This window comes from Coffea arabica, chromosome 6e (genome assembly GCF_036785885.1).
Source record: "Coffea arabica cultivar ET-39 chromosome 6e, Coffea Arabica ET-39 HiFi, whole genome shotgun sequence".
NCBI lineage: Eukaryota > Viridiplantae > Streptophyta > Magnoliopsida > Gentianales > Rubiaceae > Coffea > Coffea arabica.
Genome location: NC_092321.1, coordinates 29,459,342 through 29,473,833, shown reverse-complemented (window position 1 = coordinate 29,473,833; position 14,492 = coordinate 29,459,342).

The following is a 14,492-nucleotide window of genomic DNA, read 5'->3' as shown; positions in this document are numbered from 1 at the left end:
TTATCGCACTCGTCCTCCCCTTCTTGAATGATCTCATACTTACTTGAGATTGATTGACCTGTACTTGTATTGGTGCTTGTACTTGACTTGTAAGTGCTGAGCGGTAGCATGTACCACACTCAATCCGAGTGGGAGGTGCCTCTCATCCCGTCTCACTACTTTTATCCTCACCCTATTGGTTAGTCAGTCGAATCAAGCCAGTAAGGGCTTGGTCAAGGAGACTGGCAAACCATAGGTACTGTTTATTGTTTATTATTTATTGTATAATCCTTTGGATATGGTCCACTGGATTCGATATACTCGAGTATTACCATCACTTTTATTTTGGAGTTTGGGCCCGGTAAGGGGGTTGATTGGTGGATGAAAATTGGTGTAAAGTGGAGATCTACGGTCATGGTTTTGCTTCTTTAGACGTTGACAGAGTGTCAACGGGTTCATATCAAGTAATGCAACGGGAATTTGGCTCTTGAAAGCCATCTGTATCCTTATACTTTGAAATAATTGTTACTTGTAGTATTATTGTTTATTTTTATGAACTTTTACACTCGCTCATTTTGAGATTTCAAGTTTTACATATGGTCAACTTGCTACTTGGGTCTGCATGAAGTTTTGGAACGTCACTGAGTTTTGGCTCTCTCTATTAGCTTTTGTTTTCCTTACAGGGGGTACAAGCATAGGCGTGAAGCTGGTAAGGCTAGTTTTGTCTAGACTTTTAACTTTTGTAATTCTACTAGCGCTAGTGCTCGATTAGGGTTAGAAGTACAACAAGAACTTGAATCTCTTGTTATATTCAGATATGTATGAATGGTTGAGATAGCAATTAATGTAAATGTACTTTCTAAGCTTAGAAACTGTAGTCTCTTTTACTTTTGAAGTTGTAACTTATTTTCTTGACGTGAGTGAGTGAGTTTTGGCGAGAGTTGGGCAGGCGGTCCGCTAAACCCTGGGGTACACCCTAGGGGGAGATGGGGTCGCCACAGAGAAACCAAGGGTTCCTCGTTCCATATCAAACATCATTGAAGACGATTAGAAAAGAAAATATATGAGTTGATTGACAAAAAAATAAAGATGGTACACTTAATACAAATTTATATAAGATAAGTCATTAATAGATTTATTGAAATTGAGTATAAATAAGAAACTATGCTATAAATAAAGAAGTAGAAAAGGAAGGGAATTAATTTCTATCAAAAAGCAAAAAAAGAATAAAAATAGAAAAACACAAACAATAAAGTTGTCCACATGGTGAAAAGATGGATGGTCGACTTGACAAAAGGTTAGAGTAACCAACTCAACAAGCCATCAAAACTAGAACTGAACATTGTTTTATTTTATATGTATTTGTGTGTGTATGTGTGTGTCTATATATATATATAATCTTTGACAAGGTTGTTCCTTCGTACCAAATTTTAAAAAGCCTAAATACTCAATTTTTTGCAAGTATATCGATCATTTATCGAATGTAAGGGATATTTGGTGCTAATTCCACTAGAAAAATTGTCAATTACCAATGGTTATTTGTGAGGACCTGAAATTTTAATTTTTCTTTTATTTTATATTATTTTACTGGCTTGTTTAATTAATTATTCATTCGTTTTCTCCGAATAATTCATTTCAACCATTTTAAATCCATTTTCATAGAACAGTGTCTTATTTATATTTTTAAAATGTCCCGTTAGCAAATTTATTTTTTTTTGGTGGCTCGTTTAGTAAGGAATAGCGAATACACGTTTTTCGAGATAATATTCGATCCGAGAGTGTAATAATCTTGGAGAATTAAGAATGATCAATAGTAGATTAAGAAAAGTTAATTGAGGAATTAGATGTGAGTGAGTTAAAATTAAGTTTTTACCGCGCGCGCGTCGATAGTTTCCCGAAAGTCGCGCCAGCACGACTAATTGGAGATTTAAGAATTTAATACTAGACTCATAAGTATGAGTAATTACAGTGCTAGAGGAATGACCTTGGAGGATTAGTGTACAAGTGTACCAAATAAGAGAGAAAAGCGGTAGTACAAAACCCTATTTCGTACTATTGTGGGTTGAGTTTTGTGCATACTTTATGGCTACCTTTTTCATTCTTTCCCTCCAAGAAATCAAACCACAAAACCCTCACTCTCTCTGTCCTCACTTTCGGCCTACCCAAAGGAAAAGAAAAGGGAAGAGAAAGGCTTCAACTTCTTGCTCCAAGTTTGCTTGATTCACTCCATCCAACTGACAAATCCTTGGTTTTTGCTCCAACTAGAAGAAAGGTGAAAGCTTGAGATGTTGCTTGGTGATTTTGGTGGAAAAATCTGGTCTTCATCTAGGGTTTAAAGGGTAATCACTTTATCTCCTTAACCTTTCAAATTTTGCAAAGATTGATGGTTAGTTTTCATGGGTTTGAAACCCTAATGAAGTTTATAGGCTAGTGGACTTGAGGAAACATTTATCTTGCTTTAAATCCTAAGCTAGATGTCTTGAGGAGGCTTCTAGGTAGCTGACTTGAGGCTATATTGCTTGATTATTGTTGTTTATGTGATGAATGAGATGATTATGGTTAGAAAGTGGAGAGAAAGTTGGAAAAATTGTGAAAGGAAAGCTGGCCGAAATTCTGTCCATGTTGTCCTGCTTTTAATTCGAAATTTTGTTGCTTATTTGGTTGTTAAATTAATGGATATATGTTGTACTATGTGTGTAGAAAGTGTCTTTCAAAGATCATGTCGATTGGTTGGATAAAACTTGAGTTTTGGAAAAGTTGAAATCTGGAAATTCGCTAGCAGGGTAACCGGACAGCGGTTCTTTGTCTGAACATAACTCTTTGTACAAAAGTCAAAATTGAGTGCCATTTGTGGCATTCAAAACTAGACATTCATAGCTTTCAAATGGTAGAAAAATCCCCTGCTAGTTCGTTTTGAGCAAACCGTGGTGAGTCGGCAAATTGGACTGTCCTGCTTTGCCTATTTGTCCGAGAGCAACTGGGAAGCTGCATCTTGTGGCTCGATTTTGTCTTACTTGTCAAAAGATTTTGAAAATGATACGTTCTGATGAATTGTAGCATTTTGAACATAGTTTCTAATGCCATAAACCATTCTCAATTTGGAGTTGTGTAGAGTTAGATATGGTTTGATTTTGAAACTGCAACAAAGCTGGAAACCGGAAAATTTTTCCTTCCGTGCTGACAGAATGGTCAATTCCGTTTTGGTGTGTTATATTTCAAAAATTTTAGTGTCAATTACCCATCAATTGCTCATTAAATTTTCTAGAACCTTGGTTTCAAAAATGGAGCCAATTGGGGCTGATTTTGTTGGACAAAACTTTCGAAAAAAAAAGAGTGATAGGGTTGGCAGATTAGCTTTGAAAAATTTCACAAACTTGGGTTGTTTCGTTAACTGCCTTTCCGTGTGATTTTTTGCCTAAATTTTGATAGAGAGGTAGTCCCTATATGGAAGTTTAAGTGCACCTAATTCGGCATAATTTCAACACCATTTTGATACCCAATAATGCCCCAAAGATTGCTCTTAAAAACTGGAAATCCACTGATCAGGTCGCGAAATCAACCGACTTCAAACTGTTATATCTTGTTGTTCAAAACTCCGAATTCAGTTCTACTTATTGTGTTTAAAACTTTATTCAGGACCCTTATCGTGTTATAAATTTCAGAGACTGATTCACTTCCTGTGAATTTTGCCGAATTTCCAAACATTGCTGAAAATCAAGACTGGTTCTGTCTGGTCTTCATGAATCAGCAACTTTGAGCTGAAAAATGAATGCTTTCTGTTTGGAATCTTGAAAAGGTGTCTTCTGGAAACTTTTAGTACTTTTAATCTAGTTTCCAATGGTATAAATTTTTCCATTTTTGGATGTACCGAACTCAAGATCTAATTTTCCAAGTTTTGTCGTGCAAAGCGGAAAATTTCCGATTTCGTAGGAAATGAGCTTTTAAGAACTTTTCACTTTCTTTTGATATTGATAGTCCATTTTAAACCCTATTTCATGGAGGATACAAGTTTTCCTTGTGACTTTAAATCCTTACTTTTGAATCTTGAATTTCAATAGAGTAAAGCCCTCTTGTGGCATTGTTCTACGTTTAAACGAATGCACTTTCTTCCTTGAATGATAAGTGGTCATGAGTTTACGTGAGTGATGTATGAGAACCCGAAAATTTTCACATTTTCTAGGAATTATTTTATTTTTGTCTACATTTTTATACTTGCCTTTAAAATATTAAAGTTTCTATGCATTTTTATAAGCAAGTACAGTTTTAAATCATTTTCCTAGTATAAGTTAGTGTACGTTAAATTTGAAACGCATTATAGACGTGGAACCCGCTAGTGTGATAAAATTTTGGTGATTAAGTGATTTTTGTACTAAGTATTATTATTTTACAAGGTGCTAGAAGACAATTAGAAGTTAGCTAGATAAATTACCATTGGTAGACAAAAGGATAGGATTGAAACCCTAAAGGACCATTTGTCACAAAACTATTGGAACTTGGACTTTTGACCAAGCTTATTTAACTTTACTAAAATAAAAATTTGACAAAAAATCAAACCATTTTTCCCTTCTTATGGCCGAATATTTGAGAGCAAGAGAGAGAGAAAAACCTTCATCTTTAACTCCAATTTCTTCTCCAAATCTTAAGTTCCAACCAATTAAATCGCAAACTACTCCATAAAAGTGCTAGTTAGGGTAGTTTCCAAGGTGTTTGTGGAGCTAATTTGGGAAGAAGAACTCTAAGCCACCATCTTTATTGAGGATCCAAGGTACCTTGCTTGCAAAATCCATCTTTGTTTCTAATAGTTGCCATTTAGTGGTTTAAAGTTGTAGTTTTGGTAGTTTTATGAGCATATTTCATAGTTTGAAGTAGTATTATGAAAATTTCAGTTTTTATGGTGATTTTTCTGCCTTCATGAGATGAGTAAGGGTTGGCCATGGAATGATAGCCTTATATTGGGTGAAATGAAGCTCTGGTATGCTAGTTTTGGTTACCTAAAGAAATTTTAGCTTATGTGCACAAATTCCAGTTTTAGGGTTTTCATCTTGCCCTGTTCTGACCAGTGTCATTCAGCCATGATGGAGGCCGAATTGGGCTTAGCTAAAAACATAACAGTTGTAGGAAATGATGTTTTATAGCTTCCTGTAAAATTTCACCTCAATCCGAGCACAATAACATGTGAAAAGACAAAAATACCCCTAACTGCCATAGGTAGAGCTCTGTGAACAGTGTTGACATTTCACCAATCTAACCGCGTCTGTTCACCCTGATCCGTACTGAATTAGCATTGGTCAAAACACAGAAGTTGTAGTACTATGTCTTAGCTTTCCAACGGCCCTGAAAACGCCTCAATCGGATTTCGGTAGCCTGAGTTATTGTCATTTACGCATAATACGGTTAACTAGCCTAATTGTGAGATTTGGGTTCTGTAATTTGAAATTTTGACCTGGATACACTACGAACTGCACTGAGTGGTCTTCATCAAAGTTGTAGCCCTTTATCTTAGCTTCACAACGGTATAAATTGCACCCCAATCTGATAAGCATATCTTCGGCTGTGTCCGATACGCTACGCGACGTCAAATCTATCTTTTGTTTTATGACTTAAACATCATTTCCAGACATGTTCCTAGCTTGATTTTGTACTTGTATGACATTGAGCCAATTGAACGGCTATTGAAATGAGATTATTTTATGTGTGACTTTGGGACTGATTGAGGAAAAGAATGAAGTCATGAATGACTAGAAAATAGGTAAATACAATGGGCGTGCTACCCAAATTTATGCTCAAGGGTTAGGTAGATTTACTTGCGACTCAAGTAAAACTTGAGAACGAATACCACGTGAACCATCTAGGATATTTGCGTCTTCTTTTATTGAGGGATATAATTTAGAACTTAGCCCAAACTTGTACTCTTGGAAAAATGAAATTTACGACTAATAGAAATACGTTTTCTTTGTCACTTCGACTCAAATGGAGATTTTAAAGTTTTACGAGTGAGCATAAGTTTTACAAATATTTTACTTATGTCCTTTGGTTTAAATGTACTCTTTTCACTTCCAAAACCATATTTACACTTTGTACTCATACGTATTCGAATTTTCTTTGAATCACTTAAATCTTTGATGGTTGAAGCATAATGTGTTCTTTTGATTATATTAGGGTACCTTGGTGATTGAGGGTGTTATCCGGAAGGATACTTCGGACATTATTTTGCTTAAATAGGTGAGTGTTCTTTGTTTGTTATGTTTCCATGAACTATATGATTTGTTGTGGATATTTGATTAAATAATAAATATTTGTTACAAATGAATTTTGTTGGGCGAGTGTGTACTTTATCGCACTCGACCTAAATGAAATGTGAAATTTTCAATGTTTAAGTGATTAAATGTTTGTTGTGCATCAATGCAGGGCCCTTGCCCTTTGTTGCTGGTCGACTCGAGCCAGAAGCGGACTCGATCGGGCGATATGGTGACCTTGGGTGAAAGTTTGGTATACTCGAGTATTACCACGTTGTCGGGTGGAATCTGGCCAATGTCCAGAAGGGGGAAGAATGAAATTAATGAACGAGTGACAATGTCAATAGAGGGATTTTCACTTACAAAATGCATTTTAAAATGATTGGAGGAATAAGGAAATGAAAGGTGAATGAAAGAATGAAAGGCTCTATGTGAGCATGTATCCTTTTAATGAATGTGTTATCATTGCTTCATATTGTAAATGTTTCCTAGATTACTTGTTATTACATGATTAATGTCCTTGTTTAAGTTGATTATGTGTCTGGAACCTCACTGAGCTTTTAACTCATTTCGTTAGTTTTGTTTTCCTTACAGGGGTTACGAGCGAGGGCGTGAGATCTGTGCAGACTAGTCTGGACTAGTCCTTTTGAATTTTATTTTATTGATTTTCTCACGCTAGTGCTTGAATAGGGTTAGATGTATTAAGAACTGTGAACTTTCATTTTCTTTGGGATTGTATATTATTTTGAGATAGAAATGAATGCAAGTACGCATTTCAAGTTTGGGAATTGTTCTTTTCTTATCCTTACGGTTATTTCTTATTTCTTTTGAAGAGTTTGAGTGAGCCCCGGCGAGAGCTGGTCAGGCGACCCACCGAACCCAGGGGTACGCCCTAGGGGAAGGTGGGGCCGTCACAGGTGGTATCAGAGTTTAGATTTCATATCTCTGTGGTGTATTCTAGGCTCAAGTTTAGGATGCCGGACTGTGGGATTGGTTTAAAAGTTAAGCGACTACTTGTAGGGATAAAACCCAGAGCTGCTTCGTGCGGTCTCTGCGTGGAGTGAATTTAGGTCAAGTGGTGTTATGGTCCTGATTTTGTGAATAAGTGTGAAGGATTAAGTGCTCTTTTGAGCATAAGCTATGAATCATGCATTGTTATAGGCCTTAAATCGTTATTATGGTATTTGAGGACAATTGATAGGTACGTCAGGTAGGAATCTCGATTGTAGGTAATTTACTCTTGGGATTGGCCAGCTCGAGATGTGAATTATCTTATTTCGGATTCTTGTACCCGAGTACTCCAGAGTTGAGGGCGATACTAAGTACTTGAGAATTTTATTTTGGGGAACATGAACAGGTTCGTGTTTGGCTAGAGTGAGAACAAGAGATCAACGGGCTCCTAGTTCGGATAGAAAGTGAAGTAAGAGACCGGACGGGGGTGATGTTAACTGAGTGTGAGACGACAAGTCGCGTTTTCTTTCGTTTTGCCCTTACATTGTTCCTACACGTCTTTTGCCTGTGGTATGTTAATACCTACATGTATAGTACTTGCTGCCTTTGACTATTTGTCTAACTTGAGATGTCTATTTGTGTATATGGTGTGTCTCCTTGTGTATTTGGTGTGAGATATCTTGTTGTTTTAGTCAATTTATTTCGTTATATACTAAATCACCTTTTGGAAAAAAAAAAAGAAAAGAGAGAAAAGGGTATGGAAGGGAGATGTAGTCACGGACATGGTCGTGGCCGTGGGACTAAGCGAGCTCAAGAACTGAGAGAAGAAAGAGAAACAGTGGCCGAGCAAGAACAGGGACCGAGGGTTGAGGTCAGAGATCAAATGGCGACGGTGATGCAACAAATGATAAATATCCTAGCACGACTGGTAGATCAACAAGGTCAAATGCCAGTGAATCAACCCCAGAATCCTGAGATAGGAGAGGATAGGGCTCTTGAGAGGTTCCAAAAGTTTCTACCTCCAAAATTTCATGGAGGGCCTGATCCGAATATAGCTGAACAGTGGTTGGAGGCAATGATTAACATCTTCGCGGCTTTAAACTACACAGAGCAAAGACAAGTGAACTTTGTTGTATTTCAATTCGAAGGACCGGCCCGAGCATGGTGGAATGTTATTAGGGCAAAGTGGGAGAGGGAACAGACTGCATGGATATGGGCAAACTTTATAAGGGAATTTAACGAGAAGTATCTCCCACCTTTAGTCCAAGAAAGGAGAGAAGACGAGTTTATTGGGTTACGTCAGAGAACCCAGAGTGTGGCCGAATATGAGACTAAATTTACTAAACTGTCCAAATTTGCTTCTGAATTAGTGGCCACGGAGCAGAGAAGAGTGAGACGGTTCATACAAGGATTGAATCTGGAAATTCAGGAAGCTTTAGCGGCGGTTCAGGTCAATTCCTTTACGGAAGCCCTTGAGAAAGCCCAAAGGTTGAGGATGCAAAGGCACAGGTCAAAGCCTTCCAAACACGGAAAAGGGGTGCATCTGGTAGTGTATCTGAGACATCTAGCAAAAAGATAGCGCCTTGTAAAGTACAAAAAGTGAACCCTTCACCCCGCCCACCATGGACATTAGGAGCACTAGATGAAAGATCTACCAAAGAAAGTCAAATAGGTCATGGGAAAATTTCTCAAGAAAGCCAAAAAGTGGCTTCTCACCTGACCTGCGGATATTGTGGAAAGGCAAATCATACTGAGAATGAGTGTTGGAGGAAAGGGCGAAAATGTTTGATTTGTGGGAGTAGCGATCACCAAATTAGTAGTTGTCCGATGAAGCAGCCAAGGGGGAATAGTGCTCAACCACAGGATGGAACCAAATCGAAACAAGTGAATGAAAGAGGGAATCGAACAAAAGTACCGGCAAAGGTATATGCCTTAGACAACCAACAAGCTCCTGATGCATCAGAAGGTAAAAATTTCAAGGACGAAATTTCTTAAGGGGGAGAGAATGTGAGAACCCAAAAATTTTCACATTTTCTAGGCATTATTTTATTTTTGCCTACATTTTTATACTTGCCTTTAAAATATTAAAGTTTCTATGCATTTTTATAAGCAATTACAGTTTTAAATCCTTTTCCTAGTATAAGTTAGTGTACGTTAAATTTGAAACGCATTATAGACGTGGGACCCGCTAGTGCGATAAAATTTTGGTGATTAAGTGATTTTTGTGCTAAGTATTATTATTTTACATGGTGCTAGAAGACAATTAGAAGTTAGCTAGATAAATTACCATTGGTAGACAAAAGGATAGGATTGAAACCCTAAAGGACCATTTGTCACAAAACTATTGGAACTTGGACTTTTGACCAAGCTTATTTAACTTTACTAAAACAAAAATTTGACAAAAAATCAAGCCATTTTTCCCTTCTTATGGCCGAATATTTGAGAGCAAGAGAGAGAGAAAAACCTTCATCTTTAACTCCAATTTCTTCTCCAAATCTTAAGTTCCAACCAATTAAATCGCAAACTACTCCATAAAAGTGCTAGTTAGGGTAGTTTCCAAGGTATTTGTGGAGCTAATTTGGGAAGAAGAACTCTAAGCCACCATTTTTCTTGAGGATCCAAGGTACCTTGCTTGCAAAATCCATCTTTGTTTCTAATAGTTGCCATTTAGTGGTTTAAAGTTGTAGTTTTGGTAGTTTTATGAGCATATTTCATAGTTTGAAGTAGTATTATGGAAATTTCGGTTTTTATGGTGATTTTTCTGCCTTCATGAGATGAGTAAGGGTTGGCCATGGAATGATAGCTTTATATTGGGTGAAATGAAGCTTTGGTATGCTAGTTTTGGTTACCTAAAGAAATTTTAGCTTATGTGCACAAATTCCAGTTTTAGGGTTTTCATCTTGCCCTGTTCTGACCAGTGTCATTCAGTCATGATGGAGGACGAATTGGGCTTAGCTAAAAACATAAAAGTTGTAGAAAATGATGTTTTATAGCTGCCTGTAAAATTTCAGCTCAATCCGAGCACAATAACATGTGAAAAGACAAAATACCCCTAACTGCCATAGGTAGAGTGGACAGTGTTGACATTTCACCAATCTAACCGCGTCTGTTCACCCTGATCCGTACTGAATTAGCATTTGATCAAAATACAGAAGTTGTGTACTATGTCTTAGCTTTCCAACGGCCCTAAAAACGCCTCAATCGGATTTGGGTAGCCTGAATTATTGTCATTTACGCATAATACGGTTAACTAGCCTAATTGTGAGATTTGGGTTCTGTAATTTGAAATTTTGACCTGGATACACTACGAACTGCGCTGAGTGGTCTTCATCAAAGTTGTAGCCCTTTATCTTAGCTTCACAACGGTATAAATTGTACCCCAATCTGATAAGTATATCTTCGGTTGTGTCCGATACGCTACGCGACGTCAAATCTATCTTTTGTTTTATGACTTAAACTTCATTTCCAGACATGTTCCTAGCTTGATTTTGTACTTGTATGACATTGAGCCTATTGAACGGCTATTGAAATGAGATTATTTTATGTGTGACTTTGGGACTGATTGAGGAAAAGAATGAAGTCATGAATGGCTGGAAAATAGGTAAATACAATGGGCGTGCTACCCAAATTTACGCTCAAGGGTTAGGTAGATTTACTGGCGACTCAAGTAAAACTTGAGAGCGAATACCACGTGAACCATCTAGGATATTTACGTCTTCTTTTATTGAGGGATATAATTTAGAACTTAGCCCAAACTTGTACCCTTGGAAAAATGAAATTTACGACTAATAGAAATACGTTTTCTTTGTCACTTCGACTCAAATGGAGATATTAAAGTTTTACGAGTGAGCATAAGTTTTACAAATATTTTACTTATGTCCTTTGGTTTAAATGTACTCTTTTCACTTCCAAAACCATATTTACACTTTGTACTCGTACGTATTCGAATTTTCTTTGAATCACTTAAATCTTTAATGGTTGAAGCATAATGTGTTCTTTTCATTATATTAGGGTTCCTTGGTGATTGAGGGTGTTATCCGGAAGGATACTTTGGACATTATTTTGCTTAAATAGGTGAGTGTTCTTTGTTTGTTATGTTTCCATGAACTATATGATTTGTTGTGGATATTTGATTAAATAATAAATATTTGTTACAAATGAATTTTGTTGGGCGAGTGTGTACTTTATCGCACTCGACCTAAATGAAATGTGAAATTTTCAATGTTTAAGTGATTAAATGTTTGTTGTGCATCAATGTAGGGCCATTGCCCTTTGTTGCTGGTCGACTCGAGCCAGAAGCGGACTCGATCGGGCGATATGCTGACCTTGGGTGGAAGTTTGGTATACTCGAGTATTACCACGTTGTCGGGTGGAATCTGGCCAATGTCCAGAAGGGGGAAGAATGAAATGAATGAACGAGTGACAATGTCAATAGAGGGGTTTTCACTTACAAAATGTATTTTAAAATGATTGGAGGAATAAGGAAATGCAAGGTGAATGAAAGAACAAAAGGCTCTATGTGAGCATGTATCCTTTTAATGAATGTGTTATCATTGCTTCATATTGTAAATGTTTCCTAGATTTCTTGTTATTGCATGATTAATGTCCTTGTTTAAGTTGATTATGTGTCTGGAACCTCACTGAGCTTTTAATTCATTCTGTTAGTTTTGTTTTCCTTACAGGGGTTACGAGCGAGGGCGTGAGATCTGTGCAGACTAGTCTGGACTAGTCCTTTTGAATTTTGTTTTGTTGATTTTCTCACGCTAGTGCTTGAATAGGGTTGGATGTATTAAGAACTGTGAACTTTCATTTTCTTTGGGATTGTATATTATTTTGAGATAGAAATGAATGTAAGTATGCATTTCAAGTTTGGGAATTGTTCTTTTCTTATCCTTACGGTTATTTCTTATTTCTTTTGAAGAGTTTGAGTGAGCCCCGGCGAGAGCTGGTCATGCGACCCACCGAACCCTGGGGTACGCCCTAGGGGAAGGTGGGGCCATCACAGGTGGTATCAGAGTTTAGATTTCAGATCTCTGTGGTGTATTCTAGGCGCAAGTTTAGGATGCCGGACTGTGGGATTGGTTTAAAAGCTAAGCGACTACTTGTAGGGATAAAACCCAGAGCTGCTTCGTGCGGTCTCTGCGTGGAGTGAATTTAGGTCAAGTGGTGTTATGATCCTGATTTTGTGAATAAGTGTGAAGGATTAAGTGCTCTTTTGAGCATAAGCTATGAATCGTGCATTGTTATAGGCCTTAAATCGTTATTATGGTATTTGAGGACAATTGATAGGTACGTCGGTAGGAATCTCGATTGTAGGTAATTTACTCTTGGGATTGGCCAGCTCGAGATGTGAATTATCTTATTTCGGATTCTTGTACCCGAGTACTCCAGAGTTGAGGGCGATACTAAGCACTTGAGAATTTTATTTTGGGGAACATGAACAGGTTCGTGTTTGGCTAGAGTGAGTACAAGAGATCAACGGGCTCCTAGTTCGGATAGAAAGTGAAGTAAGAGACCGGACGGGGGTGATGTTAACTGAGTGTGAGACGACAAGTCGTATTTTCTTTCGTTTTGCCCTTACATTGTTCCTACACGTCTTTTGCCTGTGGTATGTTAATACCTACATGTATAGTACTTGCTGCATTTGACTATTTGTCTAACTTGAGATGTCTATTTGTGTTTATGGTGTGTCTCCTTGTGTATTTGGTGTGAGATATCTTGTTGTTTTAGTCAATTTATTTCGTTATATACTAAATCACCTTTTGGAAAAAAAAAAAAGAAAAGAGAGAAAAGGGTATGGAAGGGAGACGTAGTCGCGGACATGGTCGTGGCCGTGGGACTAAGCGAGCTCAAGAACCGAGAGAAGAAAGAGAAACAGTGGCCGAGCAAGAACAGGGTCCGACGGTTGAGGTCAGAGATCAAATGGCGACGGTGATGCAACAAATGATAAATATCCTAGCACGACTGGTAGATCAACAAGGTCAAATGCCAGTGAATCAACCCCAGAATCCTGAGATAGGAGAGGATAGGGCTCTTGAGAGGTTTCAAAAGTTTCTACCTCCAAAATTTCATGGATGGCCTGATCTGAATATAGCTGAACAGTGGTTGGAGGCAATGATTAACATCTTCGCGGCTTTAAACCACACAGAGCAAAGAAAAGTGAACTTTGTTGTATTTCAATTCGAAGGACCGGCCCGAGCATGGTGGAATGTTATTAGGGTAAAGTGGGAGAGGGAACAGACTGCATGGACATAGGCAAACTTTATAAGGGAATTTAACGAGAAGTATCTCCCACCTTTAGTCCAAGAAAGGAGAGAAGACGAGTTTATTGGGTTACGTCAGAGAACCCAGAGTGTGGCCGAATATGAGACCAAATTTACTAAACTGTCCAAATTTGCTTCTGAATTGGTGGCCACGGAGCAGAGAAGAGTGAGACGGTTCATACAAGGATTGAATCTGGAAATTCAGGAAGCTTTAGCGGCGGTTCAGGTCAATTCCTTTACGGAAGCCCTTGAGAAAGCCCAAAGGTTGAGGATGCAAAGGCACAGGTCAAAGCCTTCCAAACACGGAAAAGGGGTGCATCTGGTAGTGTATCTTAGAAATCTAGCAAAAAGATAGCGCCTTCTAAAGTACAAAAAGTGAACCCTTCACCCCGCCCACCATGGACATTAGGAGCACTAGATGAAAGATCTACCAAAGAAAGTCAAATAGGTCATGGGAAAATTTCTCAAGAAAGCCAAAAAGTGGCTTCTCACCTGACCTGCGGATATTGTGGAAAGGCAAATCATACTGAGAATGAGTGTTGGAGGAAAGGGCGAAAATGTTTGATTTGTGGGAGTAGCAATCACCAAATTAGTAGTTGCCCGATGAAGCAGCCAAGGGGGAATAGTGCTCAACCACAGGATGGAACCAAATCGAAATAAGTGAATGAAAGAGGGAATCGAACAAAAGTACCGGCAAAGGTATATGCCTTAGACAACCAACAAGCTCCTGATGCATCTGAAGGTAAAAATTTCAAGGACGAAATTTCTTAAGGGGGAAAGAGTATGAGAACCCGAAAATTTTCACATTTTCTAGGCATTATTTTATTTTTGCCTACATTTTTATACTTGCCTTTAAAATATTAAAGTTTCTATGCATTTTTATAAGCAATTACAGTTTTAAATCCTTTTCCTAGTATAAGTTAGTGTACGTTAAATTTGAAACGCATTATAGACGTGGGACTCGCTAATGCGATAAAATTTTGGTGATTAAGTGATTTTTGTGCTAAGTATTATTATTTTACAAGGTGCTAGAAGACAATCAGAAGTTAGCTAGATAAATTAC